The sequence below is a fragment of the Podarcis cretensis genome, assembly GCF_951804945.1.
Source record: "Podarcis cretensis genome assembly, chromosome: 4".
In the NCBI taxonomy this organism is placed as follows: domain Eukaryota; kingdom Metazoa; phylum Chordata; class Lepidosauria; order Squamata; family Lacertidae; genus Podarcis; species Podarcis cretensis.
Genome location: NC_137173.1, coordinates 8,719,491 through 8,740,811, shown reverse-complemented (window position 1 = coordinate 8,740,811; position 21,321 = coordinate 8,719,491). Strand labels below are relative to the sequence as shown.

Genomic DNA, 21,321 nt, shown 5'->3' with positions numbered 1-21,321 from the left:
GGCATTGCCGGAAGGAGGTGTACAAGGTGCCATCCAACCGCCTTAGGGATTCCACCCTGTATTTGTGTAAGGTTTACTCCTCAGCCTTTTCTTCTCCCAAAGATGTCCCACATATGGATTTTCTACCCTACGTCCCCCAAGTGACCACAGAGACCTGATCACTTATAAATTCATGGGTGGAATGGAGAATAGACTCTGTTGGGTCTCATTGCCATCCTCTTGCCCCATGTGTGTCCTATAATGCTCTTGAAAAACATAGCGAGGAAATGTAAATACCGTATTTTTCACTTTATAAGACACACCAGACCATAAGGCGCACCTAGTTTTTGGAGGAAGAAAACAAGAAAAGAAATATTCTGAATCCCAGATGCCAGAACAGCAAGAGGGATCGCTGCGCAGGCTTCTGTTCTGTTCTGGCTTCTGGCTTAGTCATGCGAACCCTCTTCAGGGCAGGGGGAGCCTTCATCTTGGGGCTGACGGGCTGCCCTTCTCCCTCCTCAGGGAAAAGCCCCCAAGAGCCGCACACACGCTCCACGCAGCTCTTTAAAGGGAGCCCTGAGCAGAGCCTCCCGCCTGCATTCGCTCCATAAGACGCCCACACATTTCCCCTTACTTTTTAGAGGGAAAAGGTGCATCTTATGGAGTGAAAAATACGGTATTTAAATATCCGAATCAATAAAAAATATTTTGTAAATGCATTCCTTTAGATCAGTGGTTCTCAATCTGTGGGTCCCCAGATGTTGTTGGACTACAATTCCCATCATCCCTGAGCTCTGGGCTTGCTAGCTAGGGGTGGGTGATGGGAGTTGTAGTACAATAACATCTGGGGACCCACAGGTTGAGAAAGGCTGCTTTAGATGCCAAAAGCAGTTTTTGAATCCCAAGGAGCTTGGCAGAGTCTGAAGATGCATGATGAAGATCTACGTTTTAATTAACTAAAGCAAACTGGAGAGAGACATTCAAGATTTCACTTCAGCAAAGAAAAAAGAAAAAATATCTGCCCGCTCTGCTAATATTAGGATACCCTGGAAGATGTCCAGGTCATTTGTAAGGCAAAGCAAAATTGCTACCCATGACTCTTGAACCATCCTGCCCCACATTAGTCATTTTACACCCCACAATAACAGTTCTGGGAACTCTCTGGGATTGTGAATACTGACCTTGTTTAATCAGGTGTCTTAATATTATCTTTCTTTTTTACAACTGCAGGAGAGCGAAGGGGCATTTGACTAATCCCTGAACTTAAGCAGGGATTCCTGCTTAACTTGAGTGCTGAGCCAAAGCAATATGCTTTCTTTTCAATTCTGTTTTGGGCATTACGGATATACACTTCTGTTGATATGCTCTTGAGTTGATCCATTGACATGTCCCCTGTTTTTCATCCAAGTCCTGGACTCCAGAGGGAGACTGATTCTTAAGGGTTTAGGGAGCTGGACAATTTCGGAGGTTCGTTTCTTTTGAACGAACTCCCTTGGAAGGAGGGTGGTTTGGAGGTTTTCAAACAGAGGTCGGATGCTCATTTGTCAGGGATTACACATTTTTCCTAATATACACATATTTGTAAAGCATTTGCCCCAATATATGTTCTTTTCACTAATATATGCATTTATATGCACACTTTACCCTGGTATATGCATTTCTGAATACATCACTTGGTTGGAAAACTGCACTGCAAAATTCTGAATCAGACTTTCTTTTTAAAATAATAATAATAATAATAATTAAGAGTTTAAAGATTACAAAAAGAAAGAAAAAGAATTAAACAAATCAATATAATACAATACAAAAACAAAAACAAAAACACTACATAAAACACTGAATTAACAAAACAAAACAAGAACAATTAAAAACACTTCCAATATTTTCAAGCTTATCTTTCATTCACTTGTTTCACTGACTTCCTCATGCCTCCCTTTTTGTATTCCACTTCAATTAACTGTTTCAGCAATTCCTTTCCATCTTCCTCTATTTTCTGCCTGTAATTAATCTTAACATATTCTAACCTTGTTTTTTCCCTTTAATACATTAACAATCTATCTGTTCCTAGTTCCTTATAACATTTCTGCCAAAGCCATATAACTTCATTCCACCATTTTTCTAAAGCTCATTAATTTTACAATATTTCTGTAAATAGTCTTTAAATTTCTTCCAATCTTCCTCCACCGACTCTTCTCCCTGGTCTCGGATTCTGCCAGTCATTTCCGTCAATTCCATATAGTCCATCAACTTCATCTGCCATTCTTCCCCGGTGGGTAAATCTTGTGTCTTCCAATACTTCGCGATGAGTATTCTTGCTGCTGTTGTTGCATACATATAGAAAGTTCTGTCCTTCTTTGGCACCAATTGGCCGACCATGCCCAGGAGAAAGGCCTCTGGTTTCTTCAGGAAGGTATATTTAAATACCTTTTTCATTTCATTATAAATCATATCCCAGAATGTCTTAATCCTTGGGCATGTCCACCAAAGGTGAAAAAATGTACCTTCAGCTGAATCAGACTTTCAAAGGAGGGGTGTGTTTCAGTTCATGCATTGTTTTGCAAAGCACAAATTAAGTAACACCTTAAATGTGAAACGAATTGAATTTATTTGCATACTTACCGGAAGATTGTGACTATTGAACTCGTTTACTCAAGTGTCTTAATATTTATATACAGTTGTGCCTTGGTTAATGAATGCCTTGTGACTCAAAAGTTTTGGCTCCTGAGCACTGTGTACTGGTTTGCGAACATTCTTGGGAACCAGAACATCCATTGTGGCTTCCGTGGCTTCCAGCTGAGTGTAGGAAGCTCCTGCAGCCAATCAGAAGCCGCGCATTGGTTCTCGAACGTTTTCAGAAGTGGAACGGACTTCCAGAACGGATTCTGCTCAAGAACCAAGGTATTGACTGTATTGCCAAAGGATAATGATGAAAGGGCATTAAGCTAAGGCCTGAATTTAAGCTGTATTCCTGCTTAACTTGAGAGGTGAGTCAAAACAGTATGCTTTCATTTCAGTTTTGGTATTATGGATATACACATCTTTCGATGTGCTCTTGAGCCTGCAAGCAACAACCGCCACTCCCCAATGTATCTTCGTGCATTATCTTCACCAACAGACTTTTTTCTTTTCTTTTCTTTTCTTTTCTTTTCTTTTCTTTTCTTTTCTTTTCTTTTCTTTTCTTTTCTTTTCTTTTTGGAGTATACAAGTATCACTATTATACTGTACACATTATATATTGCATAATTGCATTGCAAAAATTCAGAGAGCTGCAAATTCCTGCAAGGGAAAGTGTGTTTCGGTTCACATCTTGGTTTGGAAAGTGTGAATTAGTTACATTGGCATTAAAATCTGAAAGGAGTGGATTCTTCCCCCGGACCTCTAATCCCATTCTCTGGGAAACAGGGGCATTTGGAGCACATGAAAACTTGAGGAAGATGCAGAAATCCTCAAAAATCCTCAGAAATTCTGTCCAGCCATTCTAAACATAAGTCCCCTTGCCAAAATCCCTAAGCTCTTTGAAATTATTCAGCTGCGGCTCCACATTCATCCATTCAGTTATTATTAGAACCTGACTCTCTACTCCTGTTCTGAAACTGGAGTGGACTCCAGTTTGGTTTGGCTGGTGCTGGGCAGATACTTCCCCATAAACCAATCCTAGTGGATGCAGGGTAAGAGCCATCCTGAAACAAATAAAAATAATAATTTATTATTTATACCCTACCCATCTGGCTGGGTTTCCCCAGCCACTCTAGGCAGCTTCCAACAGAATATTAATAATAAAGAAGCAACCACATCAAACATTAAAAGCTTCCCTAAACAGGGCTGCCTTCAGATGTCTTCTAAAAGGCAGATAGTTGTTTGTTTCCTTGACATCTGGAGGGAGGGCGTTCCACAGGGCGGGCGCCACCACTGAGAAGGCCCTCTGCCTGGTTCCCTGTAATCTCCCTTCTCACAATAAGGGAACTGCCAGAAGGCCCTAGGAGCTGGACCTCAGTGTTCAGGCTGAACGATGGGGGTGGAGACGCTCCTTCAGGTATACAGGGCCAAGGCCATTTAGGGCTCTAAAGATCAGCACCAACACTTTGAATTGTGCTCGGAAACGTACTGGGAGCCAGTGTAGGTCTTTCAAGAGCGGTGTTATATGGTCTCGGTGGCCACTCCCAGTCACTAGTCTAGCTGCCGTATTCTGGATTCTTTGCAGTTTCCGGGTCACCTTCAAAGGTAGCTCCACATAGAGCACATTGCAGTAGTCCAAGCGAGACACTGTGATGCAGCAGCGTAGCGTGGGTTGTCAGCACCCGGGGCAAGGCAAGTAATTTGCGCCCCTAACCCCTAACCTGCCGCCGCTGCCAGCTTCTTCTTGCTGCTGCCTGGGCTGGTCGGGTGTGGTTCTCTCCCGTGCTCAGCGCTGCGCTGGGCGGCCGCTGCACTGTCCCTCCCCCAGATAGTCCCTCCCTCTCTCTCTCTCCACTCTGCACCGCAACGTACGCCTGGCACCCTCCCCCTCCACAGTGAGCGGCGATCCGGCAGCTCGGATGGGATTCGCACAGCCAGCACTGCAGTGAGAGAGAGTGAGTGAGCCAGGTAGGGGCAGAGAGCTGCGAGTGCGAGCGCGCCCCCCCCCCAAAATGTTGCGCCCGGTGCGGCTGGCCCCCCCTGCACCCCCCACGCTACACCACTGCCGTGATGGAAGCCAGAGCGTACAGAAATGCTGTTTTAACTTCCCACAGTGGACCTCAGGGTCCGGGCAGAACGATGGAGGTGGAGACGCTCCTCCAGGTATACAGGGCCAAGGCCGTTTAGGGCTTTCAAGGTCAGCACCAAGACTTTTAATTGTGCTCAGAAACATACTGGGAGCCAATGTAGGTCTTTCAGGACCGGTGTGAAGTTGGCTGCTTACATATGTAATCAACAAAGCAGCCCCACTGCAGGAAGTCGGTGGCCAAGGAGAGCTTTAAAGAGCCGCTCCTGGTCTCGTGTTTCAAGACATCTTTGCCTCCCGCTATGAAGGAGCAACATGATCCAATGCACTCCAAAAGGGGGTTAGAAGATGGAGGAGACTATAAACACCAGCCTCCTGAGAGTGACCTGGTCACGCTGTCTTCTCTGCCCAGGTCTCATCGAGCATTCATCTGCGGGGTGCGACGTGTGGCTGACATAAGTTCTAGATGCAACCACTTCACTGCGCCCCAGCTAGAGAAGCCGATGGACTCTCTGACCTTTCTTGGAGCCACACTGAGATTCAAGAGCAAGGTCTCTTTCAACGTTTGTGTTTCCCTTTTCTTTTTAGAACAACGCATCTCAGTGGATGGGGCATAATGGGAAGCGTAGGACCTCTGTTGGGGGACACGTCATGCTCCTTTTGGGTAGTGGGTCCAGCTTTGGTCAAAGATGCACTCGGCTCTCACCTGTGTGATGGTGCAGTAAAAAAAAAGAGGTTAATGGTACTCTAGCATGAATCAACAAAAGTATAGCGTCCTGATCAAGGGAAGTACAGTGGTGTCCCGCAAGACGAATGCCTCGCAAGACGGAAAACCCGCTAGACGAAAGGGTTTTCCGTTTTGGAGGTGCTTCGCAAAACAAATTTCCTATGGGCTTGCTTCGTATTGCGAGTTCCCGGGTTTTTTTTCCTCCCCCCCCTTTTTCTAAGCCGCTAAGCCGCTTATCAGCTGATCCACTAAGCCACTAAGCCGCTTAACAGCTGATCCGCTAAGCCGCTTAACAGCTGATCCGCTAAGCCGCTTATCAGCTGATCCGCTAAGCCGCTAAGCCGCTTAACAGCTGATCCGCTAAGCCGTTTATCAGCTGATCCGCTAAGCCGCTAAGCCGCTTATCAGCTGATCCGCTAAGCCCCTAAGCCGCTAATAGCGCTAATCCGCTAAGCCGCTAATGGGCTTGCTTCACAAGACGAAAAAACCGCAAGACGAAGAGACTCGCGGAACGGATTCTTTTCGTCTTGCGAGGCACCACTGCAATAGAGTCTCTCTCTCTCTCTCTCTCTCTCTCTCTCTCTTTTGCTTTTCTATTTTATCATATCATCCATGTACAATGTATACTGTGTTACAGTCAAACACATGGTAATAAGACAGAAAGAAAAAGGTAGCATAAATATAAAACCTATGTATGAATAATAATAATAGCAACATAACTTATTCCTCCAATTTATTTGACTCTTAAAGGTAAAGGTAAAGGTATCCCTGACCATTAGGTCCAGTCCCTTTGCCTTTACTAGTCACATCCATAAAGTAGTTTGATTGCTGTTTCTGTTGTTATTATTCCCAAGAGGAAAGCTTCTGGGTTTTTTGGAAAGCTTCTTTTAAGCATTTTCTTAAATTCGTTGGCACATTTTTTCATTCATGGTGGTCTTTCAGAATAATAAAAGAATTCTGGGTGATGGTCTATGACTAAGTTATTAGTTCCACACTATTCTGTCTTGGTCGGACCTCACCTGGAGTCCTGTGGCCAGTTCTAGGTGCCACAATTTGAGAAGGATATTGACAAACTGGAAAGCGTAATGCTAGTGGTCAACAAAAGAGGTTTAAAGACTCTCTCAAGCCAAATGTAAAAAAATGTAGTATAAACACTGACAACTGGGAAACACTTGCCTGCGAGTGCTCCAGTTGGAGAACAGCCTTTGCCAAAGGTGTCATGGGCTTTGAAGACACTCGAACCCAGGGCGCAAGAGTGAAACGTGCTAAGAGGAAGGCACGCTTGGCAAACCCTCGCCATGATCAACTCCCACCCGGAAACCAATGTCCCCACTGTGGAAGGACGTGTGGATCCAGAATTGGCCTCCACAGTCACTTACGAACTCATTGTTAAAACTGTGTTTATGGAAGACAATCTTACTTGGCTACAAGGCATCGCCAAATAAGAAGAAGAAGATTCTGCCTTGGTCAGACCATACCTGCGGTCCTGTGTCCAGTTCTGGGTGCTGCAATTTGAGAAGGATATTGATAAGCTGGAACGTGTGCAGAGGAGGGTGACCAAGATAACCAAGGGTCTGGAAACCCAGCCTTATAATGAACGGTTGAAGGAGCTGGGTATGTTTAGCCTGGAAAAGAAGAGACTGAGAGGAGATATGATAGACATCTTCAACTATCTCAAGGGCTTTCACATGGAAGATGGAGCAAGCTTGCTTTCTCCTGCTCTGGAAGCTCAGACGCGAGGCGATGTCTTCAAGTTATAAGAAAGGAGATTCCGACTAAACATTCGGGTAAAAACTTTCTGAAGGTGAGAGCTGTTCGGCAGTGAAAAAGACTCCCAAAAGAGGTGATGGACTCTCCTTCCTTGGAGGTTGGAAGGCCATCTGTCATGTTTTTTAATAAAAATTTGTGGTTCCTTTATTCCAGGAAATAGACAACTCTTGGTGTCCCAACTCTACGATTCTATTATTCTAAAGTCCTCCATCTCTCTCCCTCTCTGTCTGCCTCCGATTTCCATACACAAAGTTTGACCCTCAGCACCTTGAAAACCATAAGACTCTCAGAGGGGGGAAAGTATTAAAAGTCTATAAACCAGTGAAGTAATATAATACGCTCCCAGTAACCGCGTAAACATGTGTGTGTAATAATAAGTTATTAAGAACCTGCAAGCCGCTGTGTCAGAGCTCGCAGGCTGGCACGCTTCAGAAGTTTGGTAGGGTTTTTTTTTTTTTTTTTGCATATATATGTATGTAGTCAAAATAGAAGTTTCCACCCTTCCGAGAACTGACCTGCCAAATCTGGGAGGGACTCCAAAAAATGTGTGTCAATGGCGAGTGAAGGACACCAGCGGTGGATCGCGGTGGATGGGGAGACGGAGCGTTGCCATTTCCCTGAATTTTGGAACTGACTGATCAAAGGTTAGCACAGCTGGAGATGGAGGCACTGAAGGATAAATTGGACAATCTTGATCGAGGATGGGCACCCAGTGGAACTAGGACTTCGTGCATCCCTCCATCTTATTCACATATAAATTTATTAAATTTACACACACACCCTTTCCTCTTGAAGGAGTAAACCCACCCACAAGAGAATGCAATTAAAACTTCTCAAAAACATTTTTTTAAAAAACCTTCTAAAAAGAGTTTAAGACTCCTTAAAAAACAGTTGAACAAATTGCCTACTGCCAGCTAATAATTTCAGGGTTGCTATAGATGGTACCCTCACTGGAAGGACAGATTGTGAAGCTGAGGCTCCAGTACTTTGGCCACCTCATGAGAAGAGAAGACTCCCTGGAGAAGACCCTGATGTTGGGAAAGATGGAGGGCACAAGGAGAAGGGGACGACAGAGGATGAGATGGTTGGATAGTGTTTTCGAGATTACCAGCATGAGTCTGACCAAGCTGCGGGGTGCAGTGGAGGACAGGAGTGCCTGGCGTTCTCTGGTCCATGGGGTCACGAAGAGTCGGACATGACTAAACGACTAAACAACAACAACACAACAATAGATGGTACCTAACCCCTGTAAAATTAGCAAAGATATATCACAATACTGATGATCTGTGTTGGAAATATAAAGAAAAAGAAGGTACCTTTTATCATATGTGGTGGACCTGCCCCAAGGTGAAAGACTTCTGGGAGAAGATTTATAATGAATTGAAAAAAATGTTGAAATATACATTTACTAAGAAACCAGAGGACTTTCTTCTTGGAATAACAGGTTTGGAATTGCCCAAGAAAGATGTTAGACTGTTTTTGTATGCCACAACTGCAGCTAGAATATTGTTAGCTAAAAACTGGAAAACACAAGAAGTCCCAACAGTGGAGGAATGGCAGATGAAGATGATGGACTTTTCGGAGCTAGCCGACCTGACTGGAAGAGTCCGCGACCAGAAGGAGGAGGAGTACCAGGAGGAATGGATGAAATTCAAAGACTATTTAGTTAAATATGCTAAGATAATTTAAATAGAAATACTTGCAAAATCTAGATAGGCTTAGGATTTAAAAATGTGATGTTATAGAATAACATGTTTAAATTTAAAATGAAAAGAAAGAAAGACGTTAATTGATTAAGTAAATTTTATGAGAAATTTGTTTTGGAAAACCGTTATAATGATACATATTGAAACTCAGCCAGGGGGATTCGAGGAAGTCATGTAACAATGTTATTAAGAGTGGAATAATTACAGTTAGGATTTATGTTTGTTTGTTTGTTTATAAATTTCAGAAAATCAATAAAAAAAATTGGAGGAAAATAATAATAATTTCAGGGTTGCCAGGAACAGGTCTTTCATCCACCAAGTCCCTGGGTAAACAGGAATAGACTTGTTGTTGTTGTTTAGTCGTTTAGTCGTGTCCGACTCTTCGTGACCCCATGGACCAGAGAACGCCAGGCACTCCTGTCCTCCACTGCCCCCCGCAGCTTGGTCAGACTCATGCTGGTAACCTCGAAAACACTATCCAACCATCTCGTCCTCTGTCGCCCCCTTCTCCTTGTGCCCTTCATCTTTCCCAACATCAGGGTCTTCTCCAGGGAGTCTTCTCTTCTCATGAGGTGGCCAAAGTATTGGAGCCTCAGCTTCACAATCTGTCCTTCCAGTGAGCACTCAGGGCTGATTTCCTTCAGAATGGAGAGGTTTGATCTTCTTGCAGTCCATGGGACTCTCAAGAGTCTCCTCCAGCACCATAATTCAAAAGCATCAATTCTTCGGCGATCAGCCTTCTTTATGGTCCAGCTCTCACTTCCATACATCACTACTGGGAAAACCATAGCTTTAACTATACGGACCTTTGTTGGCAAGGTGATGTCTCTACTTCTCAAGATGCTGTCTAGGCCTGTCATTGCCCTTCTCCCAAGAAGCAGGCGTCTTTTAATTTCGTGGCTGCTGTCACCATCTGCAGTGATCATGGAGCCCAAGAAAGTAAAATCTCTCACTGCCTCCATTTCTTCCCCTTCTATTTGCCAGGAGGTGATGGGACCAGTAGCCATGATCTTCGTTTTTTTGATGTTGAGCTTCAGACCATATTTTGCACTCTCCTCTTTCACCCTCAATAAAAGGTTCTTTAATTCCTCCTCACTTTCTGCCATCAAGGTTGTGTCATCTGCATATCTGAGGTTGTTGATATTTCTTCCGGCAATCTTAATTCCGGCTAGGGATTCATCCAGCCCAGCCTTTCGCATGATGAATTCTGCATATAAGTTAAATAAGCAGGGAGACAAAATGCAGCCTTGTCGTACTCCTTTCCCAATTTTGAACCAGTCAGTTGTTCCATATCCAGTTCTAACTGTAGCTTCTTGTCCCACATAGAGATTTCTCAGGAGACAGATGAGGTGATCAGGCACTCCCATTTCTTTAAGAACTTGCCATAGTTTGCCATGGTCGACACAGTCAAAGGCTTTTGCATAGTCAATGAAGCAGAAGTAAATGTCTTTCTGGAACTCTCTAGCTTTCTCCATAATCCAGCACATGTTGAAAGCTAGAGAGTTCCAGAAAGACATTTACTTCTGCTTCATTGACTATGCAAAAGCCTTATGCAAAAGGAATAGACTTAGGTTCTTCCATAAAGTCAATGGTGAGGGAGACAAAGGCAACTCCCTTGGAGGGGGGGAGTGTTTACACACAAATGGGGAGCCGCCACCAAGAAGGCCCCGTCAGGATGTCGCCACCAACTGGCCAATTTCATGCATCCCTTGCCCTGATTTCATGTGGGTGGCAAGGAGGGAGAGTGATAAAAAGAGAATAAAGAAGGGATGGCCCCATAATGCTGGTCTCCAGCCTTGGCTGCTTCCAGTATCATCCATCTCCCCCACTCCTTTGAGGACCTGAGGGAATATGGTCCTCAACAGCAACAAGAAGATTGCCCTTATCCTTGATCTGGATTTATCCGGGAATTCAGAAGGCATTTCCAAAGCAGTCGCCATGGGGAAGGTGGGTGGTGTCTTGATTAAGTGAGACTTCATAACTTTTACTGGAATATGGACTGATTCGAAACATATTGAAGTCTCGCTAAGCCCGTAACAGATAAACATCCCTTGTGGTGCATGATTCAATAATGCAGTGCTGTGGTTTCACCCCCCACTTTTCTTACAATGAATAATCATCATGCAACCTCAGCTTACAATGTTAGAAACCCCAACACGGAGCTTTTTTTATTTTGGTGGTGTGTCCTTACGTCTCGAGATGGGAAGAAACTTCTCTTCTGGACGCTACAGGAAACAGGCCATGTGTGGCCTGTGTGTGTCTATTTGACCATCAGGATCCTCTGAAAGATGTTTCTGCTCCACATCCCACCTCTATCTGAAGAAAAATAAATTATTATTATTAAGACATCTGAAGGCAGCCCTGTTTAGAAGAAGAAGAGGAGTCTCAAAGCGGCTAACATTCTCCTTTCCCTTCCTCCCCACAACAAACACTCTGTGAGGTGAGTGGGGCTGAGAGACTTCAGAGAAGTGTGACTGGCCCAAGATCACCCAGCAGCTGCATGTGGAGGAGCGGGGAAGCGAACCCGGTTCACCAGATTACGAGTCCACTGCTCTTAACCACTACACCACACTGGATCATAGGGAAGCTTTTAATGTTTAATAGACTATTGTATTTTAATATTTTGTTGGAAGCCGCCCAGAGTGGCTGGGGAAACCAAGCCAGATGGGCAGGGTATAAATAATAAATTATTATTATTATTATTATTATTATTATTATTATTATTAACCGCCATGGGGTCCTTTACCTTTTTTTTAACTTTTACCTTTGTTGTCCATAAGCTGTTGGTATTTCTCTGTGTCATGGTCCACTTCTCCGCTCCATAACACACCACAAGTAACATGCACGTATCAAACACTTCAGCGATCAGCTCTAAGGAAACTCAATATGAAACTGAGTTTTCCATGATTGTTTCACTGTCCTTTTCATTTCTACTGTTTGGTTTTCTCTTCTCAGCATGATTTCTAAACAGATGTGTAATTCATCTTGCTCTATTTCTTTATTAAAGGTGGGGCTACCTTTGAAGGAGACCCGGAAACTGCAACTAATCCAGAATGCCTCAGCTAGACTGGTGACTGGGAACAGCCGCCGAGACCACATAACACCGGTCTTGAAAGACCTGCATTGGCTCCCAGTACATTTCTGAGCACAATTGGTGTTGACCTTGAAAGCCCTAAACGGCCTCGGCCCAGTAGACCTGAAGGAGCATCTCCACCCCCATCGTTCTGACCAAACACTGAAGTCCAGCGCTGAGGGCCTTTTGGCGGTTCCTCCCTGCAAGAAGCAAAGCTATAGGGAACCAGGCAGAGGGCCTTTTCGGTAGTGGTGCCCACCCTGTGGAACGCCCTCCCCCCAGATGTCAAAGAGATAAACAACTACCTGACGTTTAGAAGACATCTGTTCAGGGAAGTTTTTAATGTGTGACATTTTGATGTATTCTTAATCCTTGTTGGAAGCCGCCCAGAGTGGCTGGGGAAACCCAGCCAGATGGGCAGGGTACAAATAATAAATTATTATTATTACAGTGGTACTTCGGGTTACATACGCTTCAGGTTACATACGCTTCAGGTTACAGACTCCGCTAACCCAGAAATAGTACCTCGGGTTAAGAACTTTGCTTCAGGATGAGAACAGAAATCGTGCTCTGGCGGCAGCAGGAGGCCCCATTAGTTAAAGTGGTGTTTCAGGTTAAGAACGGACCTCCAGAACGAATTAAGTTCTTAACCACAGGTACCACTGTATTATTATTATTATTATTATTATTATTATTATTATTATTATTATTATTTTCTAATTGTAGACCATTCCTTGTTAAAAAGGTAAAGTTAAAGGTACCCCTGCCCGTTCAGGCCAGTCTTGCCAGACTCTAGGGTTGTGCGCTCATCTCACTCTATAGGCCGTGAGCCAGCGCTGTCCACAGACACTTCCGGGTCACGTGGCCAGCGTGACAAGCTGCATCTGGTGAGCCAGCGCAGCACACGGAACGCCGTTTACCTTCCCGCTAGTAAGCGGTCCCTATTTATCTACTTGCACTTTGACGTGCTTTCGAACTGCTAGGTTGGCAGGAGCTGGGACCGAACGACAGGAGCGCACGCCACCGCGGGGATTCGAACCGCCGACCATGCGATCGGCAAGTCCTAGGCACTGAGGTTTTACCCACAGCGCCACCCGCGTCCCTTGATATAAATCCTATCAATTAGCAAATGCAAAATCTTGCACTGTCATGCCCACCTCTGCTCCCTTTTCCGGTGACGCGTCTTCCCTACTCTGGGGACAGCCTGCACCACTGGCTCATCATGACACGGCTTGGGTATGGAAACCATTATCCATTATGCAGAGACAGCAGGCAGTGGAGGAGAAATATTCCACAACGATTATGAGACGTTTTTATTCTCAGCGGGAAGCAGAGTCACTGTCGAGAAAGGGGCTGGGTCCGTTTGTCTGCAGGCTTTGTATTTTCCTCCAGACCCGACGTCGCTCAGCAGATGGTAGCAAAATCTGACATCTCCCGGCTATCCTGTCTGCTTACGGCTGGACACTCTCAAAAGGGAATGGCTTCTGGCGGCTTGTTAAAGTTTGTTGCTGCTCCATCCCTCTGCTGGATCCACTTCATGTCGTTCCAAATAAGATCTGTTCTGTGTGCTTGGTGCCCATACGCACAGCTGGCCTGTACGAAAACATTCCAGAAAAGGAAAAAAGAGAAAAGGTTGATGCAATAAAGGAGGATTGCAGAGTCATCCAGGACAACAGAATCATAGAGTTGGTGGGTCATCTGCTTCAACCCCTGAAGTGTTGGAATCACAGCTAAAGAATTCCTGACAGATGGCCATCCTATTGGTGTTTCGCAGCTTTGGCCTGTTGCAGGATCTTAGCCAGACCCAGTTGAATATAGCTGTGATGGCCTGGGATTCAGACTCGGAGGCTGAACCTGAGGAATCCCAGCCTGCACAGGAGTCCCCGCCTCCAGAACCAGCTGAGCTGGGGCTGGGGCCTGAGCCTGAAGGGTCCTCACCTGTGCTGGATCTTCAGGTGCAGGCACCAGCTGAGTCTGCTCTGGCTCCTGAGGTGATGGAGGACCCATTGCCTGCAGGTGCTCCACTCTCAGCCCCGTCAGAGGACGCTGAGGTTGCTTCTGGGTCCGGTAACCCTCCAGCTTCTCCTGAGCTGCAGAGGCTCAGGGCAGAGAGGCGGAGGGAAGTAAGTTCTCGCAGGAGGAGTGCTTGCCTCCAGGCCAGGAGAGGCGAGTCACCTGTGGACCGGGGTCACCCTATGCCTCGGGGCAGATAAAAGCCAGCCAGCCCCAGTCCCAGGTTGCGGGAGCAACATTGTTGGTAGCCTGTTCCTGCCTGCACCCTGACCTGCTCTTCTGCCAGAGTTCCTGACCTCACCCGACTCCCTGCCTTGGACCCAGCTTCAGCTTTGACGGACAGCCTCCACACCGCACCCTCAACCTCGGACTGGACTTGGACCTCACCGCACGGTTAACCCTCGAGACCAGCACAATAGCAGAGCATACACAGACTTCCAGAAACAATCCGTTGCAGGCAGGAAGGATGAAGCAGGAACAAGTCGCTGCTACCAGTAACTTGGTTACTTAGAGGTGTTTATTATTTACAGCAGACTCTACAAGTTACTATATACAAGATGCAGACATGGATCTTAAACTCTCTCTCTTAACAAACTCCAAACGACTCTCAGAACACCACTGACCAACAAACTATCCAGCATGGAAGGTCATGAGTCATCAGGCCTATGTGGAGACCTCGACCTATAGTAGAGCTGTATCCAAGGTCCCATATCTCTATGCAGAATAACTCCCTCTGCTCAGTCTTCTTGGCCTTCAGCCAACTCTTAATTGCTTTGTGTGAAGCTGCATATAAGCAAAATCCCAACACACCCAACATCTGCTTGAAAACCTCCAAGAAAAGAGAGTCCATCACCTCCCGAGGGTGTCTGTTCCACAATTGAACAGCTCTTAGTGTCAAAAAGTTCTTCCTGATGTTTAGTCATAATCTCCTTTCTCATAACTTTGAACCCTACCTTCCAGGACAGGAGAAAACAAGCTTGTTCCATCTTCCATGTGACATGCATTGATATATTTGAAGACCGCTAGCATAGCTCCTTTCAGTCTCCTCTTTTCCAGATCAAACGTACCCAATTCCCTCAACTGTTTCTCCTAAGGCTTGGTTACCAGACCCTTGATCATCTTGGTCTCTGTCCAGGTTCCCCACTTGATAACACAGTAAGCACGGATAATTAAAAAGGAGGATTTATTGCAAAAACAAACAAATAACTTCGGACGGCTCCAACAAAGCCTCTGGTATCATTACTCAAGATGACCCTTCTGAAGACTTCTTCCGGTGTCTACAGAATATATTGAACTTTTGCACCTTACGTCTTTTGTTTTGCTTCCTGTCTAACAGCCCTCCCATTCGCCAACTCTGCAGACTTATTGGATCAGCTCCAACCTCTTCCTTTTCTGAGAGAATCTCTCTGTCTCTGTTAGCGCCTGTTTGAGCTGCTGGAGAGCTTTGGCTGTGTTCCAGCCCTCTCTCAGCTAGGGCTGAGTCAAGGTTAGGAAGAGTTGAAGCCTGCAGCCCCCAGCTCTCTCCTTTCTGACTCACATCTAAGCCTCTCTGTTCCTGGCTGCTTTCTTCACTTGGAGCTGGCTGATTCCTGAAAGTTGCCTTCCTCAGCACCTGTTCCAGCTTATCCATATCTTTCTTAAACTGTGGTGCCTAGAACTGGACACAAGACTCAAGCTGTGGTCTGGTCAAGGAGCACTATCACCTCTCTTGATGTGGATGACATACTTCTGTCGATGCAGTCTACAATTGCAATAGCTTTCTTGCGTCAGGATTTGGGCCAAAACGTTACCTCCATATTTACCTCCATAAATAACAACAATTTGGAAGTTCTGAGCCCCAAGGAGGTTCGATTGGCCACAACCAGGGTCTTTTCAGGAAGTTCCTGCAGCCAATCGGAAGCCATGCTGGATGTTTGGCTTCCAAAAATCATTTGAAAACCGGAACACTCGCTTCTGGGTTTCAGTTGTTCGGGAGCCAATTTGTTCAGGGGCCAAGGCATTTGAGATCCAAAGTACGACTGTATGCTGATACAGTGGTACCTCGGGTTACATACACTTCAGGTTACATACGCTTCAGGTTACAGACTCCCCTAACCCAGAAATATTACCTCGGGTTAAGAACTTTGCTTCAGAACGAGAACAGAAATCGTGCTCCGGTGGCACGGCAGCAGCGGGAAGCCCCATTAGCTAAAGTGGTGCTTCAGGTTAAGAACAGTTTCAGGTTAAGAACGGACCTCTGGAACAAATTAAGTACTTAACCTGGAATTTACAATGACTGGAATTTAGCTCAGCTGCTTCTTCCGAGATACATGGTCCAGCCCTACATGGTGAGCGAGTCCCATGTAACTACCATAGAATTACCAGAATTTTCAAAAGGAGGGTGTGGCTTGGCTTTTGAAAAATAGGGGGTTCTCACTAATTAGCTAATTGGGAACCACTATTCTAAATAGTTGTTTTATATACAGTGGACGCTCGTGTTGCGAACGTGATCCATGTGGGAGGCACGTTTGCAACCCGCAGTGTTCACAACCTGCAGCGCCGCGTCTGCGCACGCATGGATCACAATTCGGCGCTTCTGTGTTTCTGCGCATGCGTGATTTAGTGTTTTTGCGCATGCGCAAGCGCCAGAACCTGGAAGTAACCCGTTCCGGTACTTCCGAGTTTTGGTGCGTCCGTAACTCGAAAAGGTGCAACCCGAGGTATGACTGTATATATATCTGATAATGTTATTCTTTTATTCTCTTTTTAAACCGCTTTGAGGTTCTTGGGCTTTTGTTTTACAATCGAGCGGTGTATAAATGTTATGAAATAAACACATTATAAAATGAGCTCATGACAGGGAGGTGCAATGTTCTGTGAGAGACACTCAAAAGGAAGTGTTTTTGCTGAGGCCTTCCAGTGTCTCGCGTGACAGGCAGAATTAACACCTCAAAGATAATGTGAAACTGCTCATTCCTTGGATGGTGAACGTATTTCCCTCCATCCTTCAGGGAAGAGGGGAAAGAGGAGGGTCAGAAGCCGGTCTCTTGAGAGGAAAATCTCATGCCGGCCACTCCAGCCTACCTCAGCAAATGATTTATTTTTCTTCAGGGGAGCGCTAAACTTCAAAGTTCAGATTAATGAGGTGCTCCCCAAGGGGGTGAAATATATCAAGGTGAGACTGTCATGGTGAAATTTTACACAAGGATGTGATGGGTTGGTAGGCACAGAATTTATTTATTTTTCTAAAGGGGGGGGAGGAAAGGTGTGCGGTGATGACAGAGGCAATTGTGAATCTGTACAATGCCACAAATTTCTTACAGGTGAGTTGGGAGATTTGGGATAGAGGAAAGGAAGAACTGCCTCACACAGTTCTGTTTTAGAAGGATTTGATCCAGCCAATTGACTCTAAAAGATGATTAGATGCATTCATGGAGGAGAGGGCTATTGATGGCTATTCCCTCATACCCTCCAACATTTCTCTGATGAAAATAGGGATGTCCTATTAATAATAATAAGAGACACCACCTTGCCAACAAAGGTCCGTATAGTTAAAGCTATGGTTTTCCCAGTAGTGATGTACAGAAGTGAAAGCTGGACCCTAAAAAAGGCTGATCGCCGAAGAATTGATGCTTTTGAATTAAGGTGCTGGAGGAGACTCTTGAGAGTCCCATGGACTGCAAGAAGATCAAACCTCTCCATTTTGAAGGAAATCAGCCCTGCGTGTTCACTGGAAGGACAGATCCTGAAACTGAGGCTCCAATACTTTGGCCACCTCATGAGAAGAGAAGACTCCCTGGAAAAGACCCTGATGTTGGGAAAGATGGAGGGCGCAAGGAGAAGGGGACGACAGAGGACGAGATGGTGGGACAGTGTTCTCGAAGCTACCAGCATGAGTTTGACCAAACTGAGAGAGGCAGTAGAAAACAGGAGTGCCTGGCGTGCTCTGGTCCATGGGGTCACGAAGAGTCGGACATGACTAAACGACTGAACAACAACAACAATAATAATAATGTCATCATTATTATCATACACCGTCCATTTGACCAGGTTGCCCCAGCCACTCTGGGCAGCTTCCAACAAATATAAACACATGATCAAACATTAAACATCAGAAAGCTTTCCTAAACAGATGCTTTGTATAGGTTGTATACTTACCTAGCTCCCTGGCTCTGAGGTTGCAGAACTCCATACCCTCCAACTTTTCTCCAGTGAAAATAGGGAAACCCCAAGGAAAAGCGGGATCTTCCGGGATCAAATCAGAAACTGGGACGGCTTCTGCAAATCCAGGGCTGTCCCTAGAAGAGCCTTTCTCAACCTGTGGGTCCCCAGAACTAAAACTCCCATCACCCCTAGCTAGCAAAGCCAGAACTCAGGGATGATGGGAGTTGTAGTTCAAAAACATTTGGGGAGGGATAACGCCCAATGCCTGAGCCAAGGTCTACCCACATTTGAAATTTAATAAAGTTGTGGCCAATTTAATCCCATAGCACGTTGTCTTGAGTCGTTATTCCACATGACAGGGGGGACCGCGCGGGATCTGGGAGACTCCGCCTGTCCACGCAAAAGGAAAGATCTAAAGCAGCCTTTCTCAACTTGTGGGTCCCCAGATGTTGTTGAACTAAAACTCCCACCACCCCTAGCTAGCAAGGCCAGAGCTCAGGGATGATGGGAATTGTAGTCCAACAACAACTGGGGACCCACAGGTTGAGAACCGCTGCCCTAGAAAATAGGGACACTTGGAGGGTCTGTATTGTGCCTTCAGTGTTACAGGCAATATGTCTCTGAAGGTCATTTGTTGTGGATCACAAGTGGGAAGGGTGCTCTTGCACCCAGGGGTGTTTTCTCCCCCCCCCCACAAGCTTTCCTCTTCTAGGAAGCCCACAAAGAAGATCTGAACACAACAACAACAACTGTGATGGCCTGGGATTCAGACTCAGAGGCTGAACCTGAGGAATCCCAGCCTGCACATGAGTCCCCGCCTCCAGAACCAGCCGAGCCGGGGCTGGGGCCTGAGCCCGAAGGGTCCTCACCTGTGCTGGATCCTCAGGTGCAGGCACCAGCTGAGTCTGCTCTGGCTCCTGAGGTGATGGAGGACCCATTGCCTGCAGGTGCTCCACTCTCAGCCCCGTCAGAGGAAGCTGAGGTTTCCTCTGGGTCTGGTAACCCTCCAGCCTCTCCTGAGCTGCAGAGGCTCAGGGCAGAGAGGTGGAGGGAACTAAGTTCCTGCAGGAGGAGTGCTCGCCTCCAGGCCAGGAGAGGCAAGTCACCTGAGGATCGGGGCCGCCTCATGTCTGGCATATAAAAGCCAGCTAGCCCCAGTCCCAAGTTGCAGGTGCAGCGTTGTTGCTAGCCTGTTCCTGCCTGCACCCTGTCCTGCTCTTCTGCCAGAGTTCCTGACCCCACCCGACTGCCCCCTTGGACCCAGCTACAGCTTTGACAGACAGCCTCCATACCACACCATCGAACTCGGACTAGACTTGGACCTCGCCTCTCGGTTAGCCCCCCCGGACCAGCACAACAACTCTCCCTTCTCGTGATTCATGGTCCTCAGAGGCACATGTCACCTCCAACGATGGAGCGAGAACAAAGCCATTGCAGCTTTGGCTAGCCTTGTCGTCCACACATTTGCCTAATTAAACTGTGTTGATGAGCTTAGAAGTACCAAGGCCTTCATATTTGATGGATAACGACTATGGGGTTTGTTTCAAGGCAAGCATGTTAAATGTTCAACCGGCCAACTCCCACGGCGAAAGAGAGATCCATTGCCACAATCCATTTCATCCTTTGTTTCTTCTCGCGCCTCTCCTGTAATTTATGTTAACATCTGACCATCCCGTCGTTGCTCACGCAATGGAGAAAGCAGAGGGGAGGCCTTCGTAATATGAATGAGCATTCTTATCAGCGAGCCTTTCACATCCATATTGCGAAGGGATCAAAGCCCAGAGCTCTGTCATGTCAAAACACCCAAACATGGCTGCGCTTCTCTTCCAGCTGTTAAACTAATCTTCCTCTGGAGGAGGAGATTAGGAAGCTGCCTTAAACGGAGCCCGGCCATTCATCCATCTAGCTCCTCAGCAGCTGCCAGACAGGAGCGTCTCTTCTCCCTACCTGAAGATGCCAGAGATGGATAAATCTTCTGCATTCAAAGCATGTGTTCTACCATAGAGCTGCGAACACAAGCAATTGCTTTATATGAAGCCAGACCATTGGTCCATTGTTGTTGTTTAGTCGTTAAGTCATGTCCGACTCTTCGTGACCCCCTGGACCAGAGCACGCCAGGCACTCCTGTCTTCCACTGCCTCCCGCAGTTTGGTCAAACTCATGCTGGTAGCTTCGAGAACACTGTCCAACCATCTCGTCCTCTGTCGTCCCCTTCTCCTTGTGCCCTCCATCTTTCCCAACATCAGGCTCTTTTCCAGGGAGTCTTCTCTTCTCATGAGGTGGCCAAAGTCTTGGAGCCTCAGCTTCAGGATCTGTCCTTCCAGTGAGCACTCAGGGCTGATTTCCTTCAGAATGGATCGGTTTGATCTTCTTGCAGTCCATGGCACTCTCAAGAGTCTCCTCCAGCACCAGAATTCAAAAGCATAAATTCTTCGGCGATCAGCCTTCTTTATGGTCCAGCTTTCACTTCCATACATCACTACTGGGATAGCTCAATATCATCTATACTAGGAGTGGGGAACATCAAGTATGGGATGTGAATGTTGCTGCCACCATTCACTGGCCCAGCTTCACAGTGTTTTTTCCCTAGCTGAGATCTTTAGATTTGGTTCCTTAATTCCGTCAGATCTCAATTCTTATATTGACTTCAGTTCCTTCTTATAATTTCTTACAACTCTATTTAATATTATTCTTGTTATTCTTTGCAAACTTTAGCAACCCCACCCTTTCTTTGAACTAGATGTTCTGTCCCTTTAAAAATTCCTTCTCCTTACAGTATAAAAACCTGTGATTGGAAACACCGTATATCAGTCTTTAACATCAGCAGTCAGGAGCACTTCAGCCCTGTTTTTGAGTTTCTGCCCTGTTTTTGAGTTTGTTTGATATCACTTAAAATCATTCAAGGTTTAAAATTCTTTATTTCCTTCTGAGGAAACAGATTAGTTCAGTGAAACAAGTTTTGTAGCCGGCATCTCGTTAAGTCTATGTTTAATTCTAGGTTAATTTTTCCTTAAATTGTTTGATTTTTTTTTAATTCAATTCTATAGTCGATTACCTCTCGTTTCGGGGATTTTCACGGCAATTCTTTTGTTTTGTGTACCGTATTTTTCGCTCTATAAGACACACCAGACCACAAGACGCACCTAGTTTTCGGAGGAGGAAAACAAGAAAAAAAATTATTCTGAATCTCAGAAGCCAGAAGAGCAAG

The 21,321-nt window shown here is 45.8% G+C and overlaps 1 long non-coding RNA gene across 1 annotated transcript; it reads right to left on the bottom strand.

Moving 5' to 3' along the window:
• Positions 1–13,246: 13,246 nt before the first annotated feature.
• LOC307215252 lies at positions 13,247–19,231 on the bottom strand. Its single transcript, XR_013838429.1, has 2 exons — positions 18,983–19,231; positions 13,247–13,550 (listed from the first exon to the last, which is right to left on the bottom strand). It is a non-coding gene; the product is annotated as an uncharacterized lncRNA (long non-coding RNA).
• Positions 19,232–21,321: the final 2,090 nt, after the last annotated feature.